This window comes from Acromyrmex echinatior, chromosome 9 (genome assembly GCF_024713525.1).
Source record: "Acromyrmex echinatior isolate Ae372 chromosome 9, ASM2471352v2, whole genome shotgun sequence".
NCBI classification, from domain to species: domain Eukaryota; kingdom Metazoa; phylum Arthropoda; class Insecta; order Hymenoptera; family Formicidae; genus Acromyrmex; species Acromyrmex echinatior.
The window spans coordinates 2,089,788-2,104,614 of record NC_141860.1 but is presented as its reverse complement, the minus strand read 5'-3'; the positions used below and the strand labels follow the sequence as shown (position 1 = coordinate 2,104,614).

Genomic DNA, 14,827 nt, shown 5'->3' with positions numbered 1-14,827 from the left:
ACTGGACAAAATTAGTTAAAGCAGTTTTACTAGGCAATATATGGGTCAATTCTTTACAAGAGATTTTGTATCAATTCTAAAAAAATAATTGTTCATTTTTCGACCAGTTAATAATTATGCAGTGCTCATGTTCATGTGTAACATATTATAATACATATACACATACATAGTTTCATACCGAATATACTTATTTTAGAATATACTTATTTTATATGTTATACGTAAAATTCCAATCCTCTAGTGCTTTCCTAATAATATGTTCACCGTAGATGTTAAATAGAATTGGCGATAGGATGCATCCCTTGACGTATTCCTCTTTCTACTTTAAAAGATGTCGAGTATAGATTATCCAGTCTTAGATTATTCAGTCTTATCCTTAGATTATTTGACTTGTATAGGTTTTTGATTAATATAACGAGGTGTTCAGATGTTGTTATTTCTATCAGAATGTTCCACAAATGCCGCCAGTAGACGCAGTTGAAAGTTTTATGATAATTTAAAAAGAAGACTATCATTGGGATCTGGAATTCGCGATCATCACTCTTCTCAATCATTTGTCATATGTTTAGGAGCTGTTTTCTTGCGCCTTTTTCCTTAACAAAATCGGCCTGTTCCTGTGATATTTGTCGATCCAGGAATAGTCTTAAACGCGCCAGTATTATTTGGAATAGAATTTTACTCGCGTGACAGATTATGGAGATCGTGCGATAGTTTTCGCATCTCGTTGTCGGTCTTTTTTTGTGTATAGGAACGAAGACAGACTCACACTAGTCCTTAGGTCACACTCCGATGTTCCACACCTTGTGCAAACTTCAAGCAAAATCCGGTTTCCCTTCTCACCCAAATTCTGAAGGTCGTTGGAAGTACCATCGCATCCAGTCGCCTTGCGTCTCTTAAATAACTTTATGGTTGCGTCGACCTCCGTCGATATTATCTCCGGCTCTTTTTCTATTTGGTTGAGATTTTTGTGTACCAGGGGTCTATCACTAGTTCTTGCTTGTATAATTTCGAACAGTAGTCTTTCCACGTCTCTAAGATCTGCTCATAATCAGCTACAACGTCTCCTTATTTATTTTCTATTGCCCAGTTCTTGGATTTAAATTCCCGGGCCAAAAGTTTCACTTTGATAAACAGATCACGCGACTCCTTACGAATAGAATTCGATTTCCTTGCACATGTTCGCTATGTATCTCTCTTCGTCTCTTCGACATTGTCGCTTAATGTTTTTAGATAGCCTTACATATTGCTCTTGATCTTTTCTTAACTTAGCGGATTTCTTCTTTTATATGAGTTTCCATTTATCCACAATTTCTTTCTATCCTCTCTGATACGCGACTGCCATGTTACCTGTATGATTTCGGTGCTTTATCTTTTGCTACACACCTTCAGCATCATTTGTTTCCATCCTCGTAGTGATTAGCGCATTATTTATCTTCTCCCTGAAGCATTGTAGCTCTGCTTCATTCAACGATTTTACGGTTTCCGAGCGGTTTCTCAAACGTAGCCTAAATTTTACTGCCAATAATTGGTGGTCACTTCTGCAATCAGAGCTTGAATATATTTTCACGTTGGTTATCGATGACTTCCAACGTTTATTTATTAGGACGTAATAAATTTGGTTCCTTGTCTCCTGGGTAATCAATTTGGTTCCGGTCTCCTGGGAAGTTCCACGTGCAGAGTCTGCGTAGATGATGCCCGAACTACGTATTTATCATGACTAAATTGTATTGGAAGAAAAAGTCGAGGAGGCGCTTGCCTCATTCTTCCTCTCTACGAGACCGAACCATCCAACGACTTTTTCCTAATCCGTCTTTCCTATTTTGGCATTAAAATCATCAAGGATCATGTGACTTCTCGCCTCGGGATTCTATTTAGGAGTGCCTCCAGTGTTTCGTAAAATTACTGCCTCCTGGTCATCTACTGCTGTGGTTAGAGAGTAAATCTGTATATGTTAAGTACCGGTGCTATTAGTATTTACCGATATCAATGATACATGCCATCGCGTATCATTGGGGACCGCCACCGCCACCGCCGCCGCCACCGCCGCCGCGGCTCACCGTTACCTCATACCCCGCCGCCGCTACCTCACACTCCACCGCTGCGGTTCACCGTTATCTCACACCCCGCCGTCGCCACTTCACACTCCGCCGCCGCTATTGCAGCCACCGCCGCCGCCGCCGCGACTCGCCGCTACCTCATACCCCGCCGCCGCGGCTCACCGTTATCTCACACTCCGCTGCCGCCATTGCAGCCGCCGCCACTGCGGACCCCGCGCCCATTCCAAAATGCGTCCGCGGTACTATAACGCAAAGATATTTTGTCTAGGAGATCGGTGACACATCATCAATGTGTCGGCTGCTAAACAAAGTGCGAAGTAAATGATGATGAAATCATAATATATTCTCATAGTTCTTTCTTTTATGGTCAGAAGCATCGATATTTATTTGGGAAGAACCGCGAGACATGTCGCGACGCTGCGACCCTTGTAGCGACTCCTATACCATGTTTAATAATTTTTATAAAAATTGACAATTTATTACTGATTAACAGTATTATGAAAAAAATATTTTATACTCAATTTTATGAATATACTGCAAAGTGGATTAAATTTTAAATTTTTCTTTTTTTTTTGTAATATAAAAAGTATATGAATTATGATAATATATATAAAATATAGTTATATAAATGTAGTACTAAATGGTACGTTAGATAAAGTTTATTATATAGATTTCACATTTATAATTTTCATTGATTTTCTAATTTTATGTTATACCTAATTGTCATTTTTAAATAAATTCGTAAGATCTTAGAAAAGTTAATAAATAATATGTAATCTTTGCTCACTTTACATAAAAATAAATTATAAATACATATACATATACTTGGACGATTAAAATTGTCTTTGCTGTTATGTATAGAAAAATATTGTTTTTAAAAAACTCAGTAATTTATATATACAAAAAATATGCAATATATTTTTAAGATCTATATTATATATTAAAACTGATAAAATACAGATATATATATTTATAACGATATATAACATAATTTATTTTTTATAATGAAATATCATATTTACATTTACAATAACAATCGCTTTAAGAAAAATAATAATATGACTTAATATATTTCAAATAAACTTAATTAATTAAAGTATATATTGCAGATAAGTTAGTATTTATTTTTACAAAAAATATGTGTGTGATTTGATACGATAATATTTAGAACGTAATTACATATTATGCAATGCCAAGTAAATACATTTAGTCTTATTTTTTTAATTCAGTAGAAGAAAAAAATTGAAAAAGAAACGAAAAAATATTTTATAACAAGATTTCCGAATTTTCGCGCATGCCTTAAGCATTTATATGTATATATATTTGGAATAAATATGTAAATTTTATTATATTTACCTGTCTTGTATTTTTGTGCCCAATTTTTTATTTTTTTTTCCATCATTAAAAGTTTATATCCTTAAATGTTTATTAAATGAAGGTTACTGCATACAGAATATGATTGTATTTGAATTCTTTTTAGAAGGCAGTTTTATAAGGCATTTCGTTTACTGTTGGATATGTAACCAATATTTAATAATTCTGAAGAAGATATATATATATATATATAATTTGAATCAGATTAGTTCACGATTATGTGCAATACCTGAATGATTCGTCTTTTCAAAACGATTGGCAAATACGGATTACTTCAAATCAGCAACTTCGCCGACAGACAGACCGTCGTACCTAAAAACCTTTGTATACATTTCTTATATTGTGTATCACTACTGTTCGACTTTCTTAGCCTAGGTTAAGTTCGTATATTCTATAATATTTATATGTGTAGTCGTAATCGAGATCGATTATAAAACGAAATGTCGCTTAAAATATAAACAAACCAATCATTCGAAAGTTTCCTCGTCGCAAATAGTATAAGACCACAGAAGAAAATCACTTTTTGGTATCACAAGAGCTGGTTTCAATAGAACTTTTCCATCTCGCGAAACATTCTCTCTTTCGCTTGACTAACACTATCCTTAATAGACACGCGATTGAAATTACTCGCTGGTGCTAGTCGGTATGTGTGTACAAAAGGCGAACAGCGCAGAGTCAACTCTCACGCGGTTACTCTCGCTGGAAAAATCGAAGCTCAAAGCCTTCGGAAATTACATTGGCTGGACGAAGAGGTCGCCAGTTACGGGAACGCGTCTCCGATACGCTCGCGTTCACTCGTAAACCACCACCGAACGCGTATTCCCTGGCTTTTATTTCAAAGACATTTCATTGCCGTTTTACTGTCATCCTATCTCAAATTTCCTGGAGCAAGTTGCGTGAGGTTGATACCAAGCTGATCCTCGTGCATGAGCGACGTCGTCCTCGCGGAGAGCTTTATATCCCGTGATAAAAATCCGAAATAATTTAGCTTGGTAAATCATTCCGAAACTTCGAAACGCTGATGACGCAAAAACAACGAGAATCTTAACGAAGTTATATATTAGAGTAACTATTAAATCTTTCTTAAACGTTTCCTGCAATTACCTAGAAGATAAGAATTAAACGTTGCATTTAAATCAGGTTTCCTAACTTTGCGCAGAGCATACGAAAACAGGTCTAACGTCTTTTTCTGCTTTTATCGATATTTAAGTTTGTAATAGTTAAAAATATAATTTTATTATACGATCCAAGTTTAGATAACAATAAGATATTTATATAATTTATAGCCTCTTATCGGTTGTGTAATGCAAGGAGCGTGCTCTTAAATTAAAAATAATTAGTACGGCGTATATATATTTAAAAAAATATCTCGCATGCAGAATTAATTTGCAGAAAACTTATTTTTCGTGATACGTCAACCACGCGGTGGTAAAATATAGCAGTGCGCAAATTCATTTATTAGATCCTGAATACAGCTTCGCGAAAGGAAAAATACGCGAGACATTCTCGGAGATAGTCGATGGACCCTTCTCGAATACATCGCGAGTACATGAGTCGAAGTATTGCGCGTTATCTAAATTTATTTATTAAGCGCTATTATAATTCTTACAATTGCTTATCGCTCGACCTCCCGTTGCCGTGGTGGAAAGCATAACTCAGACTATCTCGCTTCTCCGCGCGCGCCACGGCAATGTTTTCCCTCCGCCAGACCTTTAACGTTAAATGGAATTCTGTCGGTATGCCATAAGGCGGACTACCGGGATGAGCTTTATCGTACCGTACGAGTTATAATACGAGCTTGGCGTGATAGATGAATCATCGCAATCGTTGCCTCGTTTCCAGAATATATATACCTACGAACGCTGACGAGCGCGCGATTCGCGGTGTGAGAAATTCGACTTGGACGTCGACGCGGCTATCGATCAAGCATTCCAAAACCACACGGGGGTGCAAACTTCACTTATAGCATATGACTTTAATAATATCATGCAATTATATATGAATTTACGTGTGCGAATGAAATATATTTATCCATTTATTTGCTTCTATATCACCTATATATACGAGTATTTCGCAAATGTCAATGTTTGACATTGAAGGAAAGATTGACGAATTTGCAATTAAAATTTGTTATTAATTAATTTATCCATATCAATTAGATTGCTAGAATGTACTGTTACGTCTCAGTGTTGTTATTGAGATGTTTTCTCCGTTTTGAGTCAATGTATTTAAACAATTTACTCGGGGACCGGAGATTAAGTTGTGTAGTTAAGGATGCGATTCACTGGGAAGTATTGGATAATTTAAAGGAAGGGTAACCTTGAATCCGGTGCCAAAAAGATCGCGAAGTTTATAGGCGAATCTACGTGGATCGTGTTTTGGAATGGTTTTGTAACTAGGAAACGTTAGGTTGACCTCCAATTTATTCAGAGTATAGACAGGTTCGCGAGGTGAGTCTACCGGTTTGTCTTGGTCTAGCAATTGCGCAAGTTTTTGGAAATAGGGGAAAGGATCTTGATTCGAAATAAGGGCCGATTTAACTTGGAACCTCAATCTCTTTTCCCTTTGTCTTCGTCCGCCTTTGGTAGGCATGGAAGTAATGCAAAAAAAAAGAATTATAATGTTCCGGAGAACTGTCGTAAACGGGGGCCACGCTATTGGCAGCGACAGTCGTAACAGCTCTCTGGATACGAGGAAATTATGAATTCTCCGAGGAAGTGCCGACAACGGGGGCCACGCTATTGGCAGCGACAGTCGCAACGACTCCTCAGATATTCATATATATGTGTATATTTGTATGAAGAATTAGAGATCAGAGATTTAGACGTTCCGTCGATAGATTCGATTTGATATTATCGTTTATTAAAAGAAAGATAAATGTGAAAACGAGGTTCTGATGAAGCGCGAGGATAGTTCTCACCTTGACTGTAACTGACTGACTGGCTGAGTGATCGAAGCAGTGCGAGTCTGAAAGTGAGTCTAAGTCTAAGTCTAAGTCTAAGAGTCTGAGTTTGAGAGTTTGAGTATAAGAGTTTGTGAATAAAAATGTATAAAAATGTACATTTCTGTCTTCGACAGCTCCCTTTATATACTGAAAATGAGTATGGGAGTGTCCTTTCAGAACCAATCGACACTTCTCAAAATTTGGTAGAACCTATACTCGCGCTTCCTTTGAGATAAGGCAGCAAGGCTCCGCGTAAGCCCTACTCCCCACTCTACAAGTTTATTCTTAATAAGTAATAGTTGAATTTTAACAATTTGTTATAAAAATTCGGTTTTCCTTAATATCCTTTATGCGAGGCGAATTCACTACATTCATTACATATATTTAAGATTAATTTAACTTTATTAGAAAAAGAAAAAGGGAAAAAAAGAAAAAGATATTCGTTCTCGCATTCAGGAAGGTTTCTATTTTACTGCTAATTACTTAATCGTTAAACGCTAATATAATATACGTTATTATTATATAATGTTAATGTATAATACGCTTTTATATTTGTTATTTTATAGGAGGGCTTCTTTGAGAAAGATCGTGTGATATTCTTAGATATTCTTTCTAGAATATTCTAAAGATAATTTTTATGACGCCTAAAAGTACATAACGTGATCTATCTGTTAGAGTTTGAATGTTCAAATAAAGAAACTGGCTATAAAAGAGAAACGGAATTTCCAGTTTCGAAATAAGGAAAATAGAGAAATCTAGCGATAAGATAAAGTAAAGTATAAATTGTATACCTATGACGAATATATTATTCTATAAAGAATAAGGGGATTTTATTGGTATGTAACAGTACTACAAGCAAACAATAAAAAAAATGAAGCAAATATTAAAAATTAATATCGATATGGAAATTTTTTTATTGACAGATCGATAGATACATATATTTAAGCATAGTTTTTTTATACGATTTCGAGAATTATATAATTCAATAATTGTAACTGCAATTCCGAAATTTGTATTAAGATTTCTAAGCTTCTAATTAAAGATTTTGATTTTTTGCGTGCAGTACACTCTAGCAATCTTCCGCAAATTAATATAGATAAATTTTGCTGATATATATATATAATAAATTTTAATTGCAAATTCTTGAGTCTTTTTTTTAATGGCATTATGGGTGTTTGTGGAATGCTTGCTATACAAGTAAAAAGATGAATAAATATATGTTTCATTTGGATACATAAAATATAACTGCACGATATAATCAAAATTATATAAATTATTTAATATACACTCTGCGAGTAAAGTTTTGCACTTCGAGTTACGCTGTTAAGATATTGTACGGTTTTTAAATGTTTTTAAATAGTATCATTATCGAAAGCTATTCATCGCGATGATATGGATTTTGCGACGGTACAAGTTGTGACAACAGTGCCCGTGCGTAAATCATCGCTTTAACATCACGGATCGTTATGTTCACAGTTTATAGCGCTGAAAACGCTCGTTGTTCTTCGAGGCCATTAGACAAGGAGATTTCATCCGCTCATCCGAGCGGCGGGTGCTGCAGCAGTGAAACAATTTCCAGCATAGTTTCCAAGTGCCTAACATTACTAGCTGAAAATTTTCGTCACGCTCACAGGGGGATGGGATGCACGCACACGCACACGAACACAAATACGCACACGCCCACATGCCCGGAGATTGATCGTGTGTGCGTTGTTAAAGTCGTTAGCAACGCGAGTTAACCGAGTCACAGCGTTACAACCGGCGGCACTGCCGTCTTTATTGAATTACAACTTAGACACATCCGGATGCAAGGTACATGGATGCCGGGTTTATGCCGCGCGGATTAGCATGCAAATTCGCCGCATTGAATTTCATAGTTTCGACAGCTGTAACAACCGAATAGATTCGTCGTGACGCGACGCGACGCGGACAGGCACCGACGACGACCCCCTCTTGGTCTACCAATCCCCTCTAGTTGCCGTCTCCTGATAAGCGAATTGTTTCGCCGGATCGTGCTATAACTGAGCGCAGAATAACTCGATCCAATGGCTGCACTATCAGCGAGATTAATACTTGGTTCCTAATGAAAACGGGAATCAAGTGAAGATGGACGTAATGGCGAACGCTCGCTATATCCCAATCGCGTTTCAAAACAAATCGATGTTAAATGTAAATTGAAGAAGAATTGGATTTCCCATATACGTTAATCATTTATTCACGCAAAATATTGCCGAGTAATGAACAAGCGAAATAATATTTATTGCTTTGGACGTAGATTCAATATCAAAAGTCGTTAAAATGCATGTCCCCTCTTCCCCGATCGAAACTCATTCCGATGACAATATTGTCGGAAACTGGCGGTTGCACTCCCGCCACTCGATTCACAGCCACACTGCGACAAATGTCATGGAAAATATTAATTCAAATGTACCAAAAGTAAAATTTATTGCTTACAATGTAACAACTGCTTTATCAGAGTTATTCTTTTTAATTCGTCATGGACATTTATTGCTACTGAATTAATCAGTATGAAAAAAATTTCACTTTAATTACTCGTGAGTTTAGTGCACGGAGCGAACAATTTATTCAGAATATTGTTTTTTTTTATTTAAATAGTTTTTAAGGTTTCATATAACATTTCCTTAATTTATATCCATCATATATAGTGAGATCGTGTTCTAGTTTTATGATGTGTAATTATTACATGAAATTTAATATCATGTTCATTTAACTCTATGGTATCTTACATGCATACGACTCGCGTATATATATATATGTCTCGTTCTAGGTCGTCGGCGTAATCATTCCTAACTGGGCATTATCGCACCCATGACGGTGTTAGCAACTTTTTTCTTTCTCAGCGTCTTAACGTCCTTACAATCTTCACACGCGGAGCCCCCTTTTATCACTTCCATGGATCTTCCAGTCTCATTACATCGTTTCGCAATAGAACTTAAATGCGTCCCGTCGTCACAAAAAACAAAACTCTAATCAGTGATGTCGATGAAATTAGTTTTTACGAGATCATTCATTGTCGGCTGTTGCGAAATGGAAATAATTTTGAGAGCGCAGGGATGTTAAATTAATATTCTAACGGCGAAAGAACAACTTACAATATTTCCGGCGCACAACGCGCCGATTTAATTACGCAAATAGGGAAGGGACGAAAGAGAATGCGATATCCCGCGTATTCCAATAACTCGTCATTGGCCCGATCAAATTTACTGCCGCGCGTATGTATCGATGCCGCCGCGAAACCGCGAACGTATGTTGCTATGAGCAAAATTTAATACCCAACCACGGGGAGAGCCGTTTGGTGAACCCGTATTTATCGTCGACGCTGAGCCTTGCTGAGCCTTGCCTTGCCTTGCCTTACCTCGCCCTGCTTCGCAAATGCAGCACGAGTTGCCGGTAAGCGGCTTGCTAACGCGATTCTCGTTCGTATATAGGTTAAGGCACGTGAGTACGGTACCGACTTTCGCGTAAAAGCGAAACGCCCTTACGGGCTCGTGGCACGACTCCTTTTCTTCATTATTTTTAAACGTCCGACAATATCGGAATTTTAACGAAGTAATATACGCTACAACGAGAATCTTTTTATAGGACGAGCAAATGAAAGAATCTCTCACAATCATCTATACATTGATCCTCAAGTATTTAAAAGGCGCGCACACATACATAGCAAGAAATAGAAAATACAATATATCATTGTATTTTCGCGCTACTCAGAGAAGAATTTTATAGGATTGCAAGTGGTATAAAATAGAACATTGGATAATAAACAATTCGTATAATGTATAATGTGTTTACGGAATTTATGTATGTATTTAAGCTATAGTAATGAGACAGAGAAATTAAATGAAATCTATTTACACGATAGATTAAGTTTCTCTAAAATGTTATGACAAATAGTATATTTTATTTTCCCGCGAAATTATTTTTAAACGTTAAGCCATCGAATAAACCGATACAATAGCCAGAGCTTTTATTCGATATCGAGCAATCGATGAAATTCCAGATATAACACGATGGAAAATAGACTGAGCAATTTTGTTCGAGGTATTTTGATCAGAGATTGCATCAGGAATAATATGCAACGTCGATTGTACGATTGCTAAACGCAAGCTCGTACAGCTAGGAAAGATAAGTTGCAAGTTGCATCAACAGCATACAAATATTGTCATAATCGAGGATCTGCCGGCGATTTTCTTGGCTACTCCTGTCTACCGATCTCTCGAATAAGAATCATCTGACGTCACGCCAGGAAGTGTTCTTCGTAACTGTCGAAACTGAAAGTTTCCAAGCAGATCGCGGGACAGCAGAAATGAGAGGAGGACGATCAAAGTCACGTCTGTTAAGTTTCGAAAAGGAGTCAATTAAAAGTTCCAGGAACTTGTCTCTTCCGTGCCGTGCATACGGATTTTCTACGACGAGATAGCATTCTGGAATTTTTCACTTCGCCAGTTATTACGGCGAATCCTCGTCTCGAATCCGTGAACGAATTGAATATAATGCGCCACAGTCGGATTTTCAGTCGCTTGCTTCTCAGGATCTACCTCACTTTCGACGGTTCTGCAGAATTGAATTTTGCGAGAAGAAAGTGGCCAAACGCGAGCAAAAAAGGATACGAGAGGAATTTGAGTCTCCCCGTACACTGCACTTGTTGCCGTTGGAGCAATTTTGAAAAAGTATCCTGCTTTTTCAAACATAACGTGAATTCTATGCTACGTGGAAAACAACGGTGCCTTGAATCTCAAAGAAGCAACATAAAAACCACTCCTACGTGCCTGGACTAGCTGGCACGGCTGCTGACATCCTGAGAAAACTTTTAGATTGCGCGTCACCTCATTTTCAAATCCGCGTGGGCCTCTTCCGCGATTTTGGCGAATCTAGAGATGTTTCGAGCAAAGATATCTGAGAGATATCTTTTCTCTGGAGAAAAGCGCGATTGGTTGCGGAAACGAAGATATACGAAGGAAAATTTTGATATACCTTGCAAAATATTTCATTCAAATTCTAATCATATTTAATAAAAGGAATGTATTTAATAAAAAAAAATGTATTTTTTCATGTCATTATAAATATTATCAAGAGGCACCCCGTGTTTTTTAAGCGAGTCAGCAAGTTAAGAGCATCCAAAATTATCACCTCAAAAAGTCATCTTTTCAAAAAGTCTCTATTTCATATTTCCGATGATAGATGGCACTTGTTCGTTATTCATTTATTTATCGCTTTACTTATCCATAGTTTCATTAGCACTATATTATATATCGACATTTCACTGTATAGTTACTTTATATAATAAGTTATTTTTAAATTAAAATATAAAACGGATCGCTTGACGGTTTGATGTGTAAATGTCATTGCGTATATATTCATACCGTTATCAAATTCACAACGGTATTACTAGCTTTATCTGATAGAGTTATGATATCAATAACTTTAAATTAAAATTATTCAGAAATTAAAATCTCAATCAAAAATCTGAAAACACTTTTATTATATAATGTTATATATCGGTATCTTTCGATTGCGACCAATCCGAATAATAAAATTGGTGAAGCCGATACCGAGATCTAGAGATCGTTTCCCAAAAGGGACCATACAGCTTTTCAAATTTTTTTAGACGTGTGACACGAGTGTATATACACTATAAAGCGTTTTGTCCATTAAACTGCTGTTTGCAATGTTTTCATAGAATTTTAATTTTAATATTAGGTGTAGTAAAAAGAAATTCATTATATTTCCAATAGATGGCTTTAGTAATCTGTATCACGCGCAGACGAGATACAGATTACTAAAATCATCTATTAGAAAAATAATGGATTTCTTTTTACTACACCTAATATAAAATTAAAGTAAAATTAGCAATGAAAGTGATTCTTAATGCGAATACGGGTATAATTTATGTATATTTATGTATATTAGGCAGGGAGAGGACGAGAGCGAGCGAGCGAGAGAGAAAGTGAGAGAGAGAGAGAGAGAGAGAAAGAGAGAGACGATAAATGAGGATGACGATACAACTACATCGTTGTCGTTAGACGTAGGCAATGATGATGATATTGAACGACGGCGACAACGATGACGATATAGGACGACGACAACGACGCCAGGAGATGCCGGTAAGACATGCGATTTAAATTAGATTTAAAATTATAATATAATCTTAATTGTAATAGTGATTGTAATTTTAATGTCGATTAATGTCAGTTAAGCAATAACTATCGTTCAATTCTTTTATGTAACATTTACTTATTATATTTTGAGGTTTAGCAGCGCGCGCGGCAAATTTTTTTACATAAAAAATTTTGTTATTTTAATAAAATTTTCCCATTTTGTGATGCTTAATGTCTTTAATTTGTTTAGATTTTACGTTGTATTTCAAATAGCATTTTTTTCTTTTAGTTACTACCTCAGCTTTAGCTGAGGAATAATTTATAAAATATTAACAATATTATCACTTAAATTATATGATTTATGTAACGATTGTTTTTTTTTGGTTTTTTTTTGTTTATATAACACTTTTTTATGGGTTTACAGAAGATACACGTAAATTTGGCGCCTTTTTTTTTATCTTTTTTCATTACACTGCAAATTAGTGTTATTTATATTATTTTCTAGAATATAATTATATTAAAAAGCTGATGAAAGAAAAGTTTGCAATGAAATTTCGCATTTGTGATAATTTCTGTTATGATTAACATAGTGTTTTTACATATAAATTTATATGATACTCACAGACAGGGCGCATACATACGCATATGTGAACTATGACGAGGACAGCTCAGAATCAGGTTCATTTATCTCTATTACACTGAGTCAACTGAGTTTAATTATAGAAGTTTACATAAGGCCCGATTGCACCAATGTTCCTTTAACATTAAGCGAGGCTTAAAACGCTTCCTGTCTCGCTTTAAAGCAAAAGAGAGACAGAGACATAGAAAATTTTGTTTAAGCCTTGTTTAAAGTTAAAGTAACATTGATGCAACTGGACCTAAGAAACACAAATTATATTTCTATCAAGGTTGAGAGGTAATTCATTATCTGTAATGAAATACAGTTAGATTCATTTTTCAGTAAGCGTATCTAACTTCTTTTTTTCCAATTATATCTCTGTAACTTACTTAAGTTACATTTATTTGTAATAACTAAGTTAATAAGTACTTCATATAGTGTTTTATACTAATCAATATAAACGTAATTATATAATGTATTATATTTATTTCTTTATGTATTATAATTTCCATCTTTTTTACAGTATACATTTATGTTAAGGAATCAAACGGCTACTTTTAGTTTTAAATTGCATTTTGTTTTTATTCAGTAAAATTTTGCTTTTTCGAAATGCGTTTAATTTAAAAATAGCTATATTATATTTTATCTATTTCATATTTCATTTTGATTTATTGTGATCTGATTATATGTATATATATATATATATATATATATATATATATATATATATATATAATCGGTTCAGTACAATAAATCAGTGAATGCAAGTACAAATGAATTTACTTCCATATAATACAGAATGAAGATGGAATAAAATACCTTCTTCATGTATTACATGAGAAAAGGTCAATATTTAAAATATTATATCTCAGAAATACAAAATCATACTAAAACAAAAGACAAATTTAAAAAATTTCAGTTGATGCACTAGTGTGACATTAACAAAATTTTGATTAAAAAATCGCCGAATATTAGCCATTACAATATTATTAGGAAAATGCTCAAAATTATACCTTATATTATGTTATATGCGTCATACAAAATTTGAGATTTGCAAAACTACTAACCTACCGTCCTAAAAGTTTAATATCCTAAAAGTTTAAATTTGCGTAAGGATAATTTAGTTTCGAAACCGTCAATTCAGTTGTCAATAAATGTATATGTTTTATATATAATCGCTAATTATTTTATACATAATAATAAATTATTCTTATTCAAGGAGATCAAAGATTTCATCAAATAATAAATCGTCATCCAAATTAGATAATTTTACACATTCTGCCAAGTCTGAATCGGAAACTCTTCATAATCGATAGAATTTGAAGCTCTGTGCGAATCTGTGTTGAGATAAAATGTGACAAAAATTTGATAAAGTGATAAAATATTTGGCATTTATTATTATAATTATATATTAAATACTCGACAATATTATACGACGGCACATGATAATATTATTTATGACTTTTAAATAAGAAAACGAATTTAAACCATTCTATTTATATGCTATTCAAATATTTCTTTTAGTAATTGTCTATAGAAAAATATTGATGTTAAAAACGATGTAACATTGAAAGGAAAATGATGTTTATAGAGGAAGTTGTATAAATTATGTATGTAATTGTATAATTTATGCCTACATGTGTACATGCGCATGCACGCACGCACGCACGCACGCACGCACGCACGTTCGAACGAACGCCCATACGCACACATTCAA

The 14,827-nt window shown here is 34.9% G+C and overlaps 1 long non-coding RNA gene across 4 annotated transcripts; it reads right to left on the bottom strand.

The window, feature by feature from the left end:
- Nucleotides 1-1,019: 1,019 nt before the first annotated feature.
- Nucleotides 1,020-11,506, bottom strand: LOC105144676 (uncharacterized). 4 transcript variants are annotated; one of them, XR_015546157.1, is made up of 3 exons: nt 3,896-11,506; nt 3,661-3,751; nt 1,020-3,565 (listed from the first exon to the last, which is right to left on the bottom strand). It is a non-coding gene; the product is annotated as an uncharacterized LOC105144676 (long non-coding RNA). The 4 variants fall into 4 exon arrangements; XR_015546158.1 differs by having other exon boundaries at nt 3,661-3,743; XR_015546155.1 differs by having other exon boundaries at nt 1,021-3,596.
- Between the last annotated feature and the right edge of the window lie 3,321 nt (nt 11,507-14,827).